Source organism: Mizuhopecten yessoensis, unplaced genomic scaffold (genome assembly GCF_002113885.1).
Source record: "Mizuhopecten yessoensis strain PY_sf001 unplaced genomic scaffold, ASM211388v2 scaffold9073, whole genome shotgun sequence".
In the NCBI taxonomy this organism is placed as follows: domain Eukaryota; kingdom Metazoa; phylum Mollusca; class Bivalvia; order Pectinida; family Pectinidae; genus Mizuhopecten; species Mizuhopecten yessoensis.
The window spans coordinates 750,369-754,788 of record NW_018407865.1 but is presented as its reverse complement, the minus strand read 5'-3'; the positions used below and the strand labels follow the sequence as shown (position 1 = coordinate 754,788).

At 35.6% G+C, this 4,420-nt stretch overlaps 1 long non-coding RNA gene across 1 annotated transcript in view; it reads right to left on the bottom strand.

Annotated features, from left to right (window-relative positions):
• Window positions 1–4,420, bottom strand: part of LOC110457283 — a 6,711-nt gene extending 2,291 nt beyond the window's left edge. The window contains exons 1-4 of the long non-coding RNA XR_002463679.1: window positions 4,254–4,420; window positions 2,557–2,619; window positions 2,113–2,168; window positions 358–502 (exon numbers count right to left, since the gene is read on the bottom strand). This is a non-coding gene — a long non-coding RNA (uncharacterized LOC110457283). The remainder of the gene's footprint in view (window positions 1–357; window positions 503–2,112; window positions 2,169–2,556; window positions 2,620–4,253) is intronic.

The window sequence follows — 4,420 nt, the reverse complement described above, 5'->3', positions numbered from 1 at the left end:
AAGTCTACAGTACAGATACAGCAAACAGAAGAATAGTCTACAGTACATATACAGCATAGATATATATACAAGTAAAGTCTACAGTATAGATACAGCAAACATAAGTACAGTCTACAGTACAGATACAGCATACACAGGTATAGTCTACAATATAGATACAGCAAACATGTATAGTCTACAGTACAGATACAGCATTGATATATACAAGTAAAGTCTACAGTATAGATACAGCAAACATATGAAGTCTACATTATAGATAAAGCATAGATATATATACAAGTAAAGTCTAGTCATAGTAAATAATAAGAATTGTTAGTATTTTGAGATAATTCATTTATAGGAAAGCATGTTACTTACTTCCGGAGGAACTCCTCATATAGGTCTCTTCGCAGCTGTTTAGAGGAGATGACATTGTATTGCCTGAGAAGGTTCCGAATCTTATCAGTTAGAGCTCCATACAAACAACGCTCGCCATCAAAGGTGTTAGCCTCACACCGAGCTCCTATAAACAAATGTAACACCATTATATCACAAAATAATATTCAAAGTCAATCTTAATATATAGGATAGTTTTGACCAAACTGAGTGTATCGTGCATCAAATTCACTGTTACTTCTTTACATTGCCTTTTGCGATACATAATAAATAATTCTGCACAGGAACTGGAGCGAGTTTATCACATGTTCACATATGTTCACATGTTACAACTTGTTCGGTTCCAAATGTTAAGTCACACATAGGGTAACTTTCTGGTATGCGTCATCATATATACATGTATATGATATTCTTCTGTATGTTGTCCGTTTTGTCAGCAGAACAATATCTACCAACAACACATACTCTACAGCTGGCATTGCTTAAGAAGTAGTGAATCATACTTACTGTTAAAGTTGAATACTACTTCAATGTTTCAGTATACATCTGACATACAATACATCCTTCTGCTAATAATGGAGGAGTTGAATGTTTTACATTGAGTGTTCTTGTGGTATTTTGAGATTTGTGGTCAGTGTACTGTATTAAACAGAGGAATCCGAGGACAACCAAATTGGACCTTGGGAAGCAGTGTACAGTAGCATACGGTGGTATATTTTTGTACAATGAATAACCCATGTAATAATACACATATCAAAGTTTTTAAAAAAAATCAGCACTAAAATTGGCATATACATGATGAAGGACTATGTGGGCTTCACATTTTAAAAAAAAAACGAATTTGANAATACTACTTCAATGTTTCAGTATACATCTGACATACAATACATCCTTCTGCTAATAATGGAGGAGTTGAATGTTTTACATTGAGTGTTCTTGTGGTATTTTGAGATTTGTGGTCAGAGTACTGTATTAAACAGAGGAACCCGAGGACAACCAAATTGGACCTTGGGAAGTAGTGTACAGTAGCGTACGGTGGTGATATTTTTGTACAATGAATAACCCATGTAATATTACACATATCAAAGTTTTACAAAAAAATCAGCACTAAAATTAGCATATACATGATGAAGGACTATGTTGGCTTCACATTTAAAAAATGGTGTGTTGTGCAGGATAAATCTGCTATCCATGTTTATCTGAGACATGCCCTTTATTTTTAGGATCAAGTCATTTCTACTGTACTCCGCTACCTGGATTGACAGTGGGACTCGGACAATGGCAAAGTCCAGTCCTGTTACATTAGTAGAAACAGCCTGTGTTAGCTGTAAGATCTAGAAATACTTAAGGGGGGGGGGTCAACTCCTCTGATTGAAGTGCATAATCGTGAGGATGCTGCCACCCAAAGTTGGACACATAACTTGAAGTTCCAAAGAAGGTGATGCTGGAATTAAATAGCAATATATATATGATAACGGCAAAATTACCTACTTCTGGTCAAGATCACATTACAGCCCCTTCGGTAATAAGTCCTTACATTTGTACAATTCTAAATTCTGATTAACAAAGGATGAGTCAATTAAGTCAAATTTGGTCAATATCTCTTTGTCATTAGGGTATATGTATATTTAAGTCATTTGAAAAATTGTTGACAGATTGGGTATAACTAATAACAGATGCGATGATGTGGCACAATCTCACTTTGGTCAGCTTGACCAGGGTTGAGCTCATAATTACCATTTTCCAACAGATACTAGACAAGTTCTTCATGTCCACATAAACAGGCATAGTACCTACATAGAAACAAAAAGATCAGACACATGTAATATATACCTAAACAGAAAATATGCAATATGATTCCTACATGTACATAGAAAACAATAATTTTATTATTATATAATGTCATAGAAAATGAATGATATCATATACACGGTGTAGATAAAAGAGAAATTGGGAAAAAAAGGTAAACATCACTTTTACGAGAGATGATTTTTTTCCCCTACCTCTGTGTATGTTAGTTATACACTTTTGCCAGGTCAAGTTAAACAAATGCTTGAAATCAAAATAGTAAAATTGTGTGTGTTTTTTTATTGTAGTGCTTGAATTGTTGCCCATTAATCAAGGGTTATGGATTTAATGTTAGTTTTTACGTTGCCAATCATGTGGTTAATATATACTTACAGTGGAGAACAGTCCCACTTGTCAATTACATTTAATTCCACTTCGTTCTGCTCGAACAAATATCTGTAATACAAACCACAAAACATTGTTGAATTTTTATTAAACTACACAGTACAGTAAACAAAAAGAGAAAAGTTTAATCAACAATTGTTTTCAAACACAAAGCAGATTGGGAGCATTTGTAATAGGACAAGGAATAGGGCTCCGGGCAAATCACGCACATAATCCGTATTTAGTGTGTCCCTGAGTCCCGCATCACCCTATGTTCTCAACCTAGGTTCGCTAGGTCTCAACGTACCAAATCTGTCGGCTAAAGAAGAGATAATAGGATCCAAATAAACTAAATTCACACACGATCCCGCCCCTGGGTCTAGGTCCTACATAAGCTTGTAAAAAACCCTAGCCATTAGGGTCTACGACCACCCGCCCGGTGCTAATAAAGCTATACCTAGCAAGAAATGTGGCACACCTCCGGAAACAAATCTGTTCGACTGGCCCCTATTTCACATGAAACAACTGTATTTATACCATAGTCTACACCTCCGAAGCACATACGCTCGTGCGAAACTATATGTGGTATGTTCTCGACTGTCCAGTCAATACACAGCACGACAGGGTCAACCCCAGTCATCCAGATATGGCCTAACAACATCACAGTTCAACTACACTTTCTAAAGAATAACTACAGGTATGTAAATTACTGAGTGCACTAGATATACTGGACACGATCACACGAATATCACAGTCTAATACACGTCACTTAGCTGACCGACAGTGTATTGCCACAGGATAAATTAAACGTATAATTAATATATATTGTACCCAATACCCTCCCTAGGCCTACTACACATTATTTTGATGGGTTGAGACACAGGGGTTTGTTGCTAGGCATGCTGCGAGCATATCAGTATATATTAGGTCCAGTACACTCTGCTGATTGAGCTATATAGCTATAAAGACCTTTAGCTATAAATTGTATAAATCATAGCTGTATTGAGCTGTATTTTCTCAGATTTCAATTTTCATTAAATTAAAGCAAAGTCGTATAAAACAATCAGGTTTATGGTAATGTTGACTACCAAAAGCATACATTTAGAAGTTTATTTTCATTTTTCATCAATTTTATGTAAAATTTCCGATTTTTTAAAATCATTATTTTTTAAAAAGAATACTTCTATTTAATGTCTTTTGTTATCAACCTAATGATAAAATCTTCTTTTAAAAGCGACTTCGTTTTGTTTTCCTTAAAAAAGAAAATCACATGAAAATAGCTCTAAAGACCTATTTCAGATAGGTCAATAGAGCATCATATGTGAATTTCAGACATTTGTAACGAACACCTGTGATACATGTATACACGTAATCAGCATACAACACGGTGCTGCGTTGTTGTATGTGTATAGTGTATGACCTCAGTCGCGCCTTGCTGCACACACAACACTTGACGCGACACAGTCAGATTTGTTGACGTAAAGTTAGGAAACAGTCGATGACGATATTCTCAATTATCTAATAAATTTAAAACACATAATATCCATAACATGTATCAGAGTGCTAATACTATCCTGGCGTTACAACAGAACAATGTCTAGACCCTGCCAGGTAGCTATGCAGTATGATTATATACGGGAGTGCAACTGCATGATCATGGTGCATGACAGACTGAAATCGACTGTTTGTCATTGCATTGTACTTACTGCACTTTCGTGACATCTCCTGCTCTACATGCATAGAATAGTTCCTTGATATCCATATTTGCATTTTACCCCGAAAGCTTTTCCCTATCCGATTTGACAACACAAGAGCTAGCTTTTCGAAATCTATTGCGCAAGATTTTACTTCTGTTTATATTTCTTGACGGATG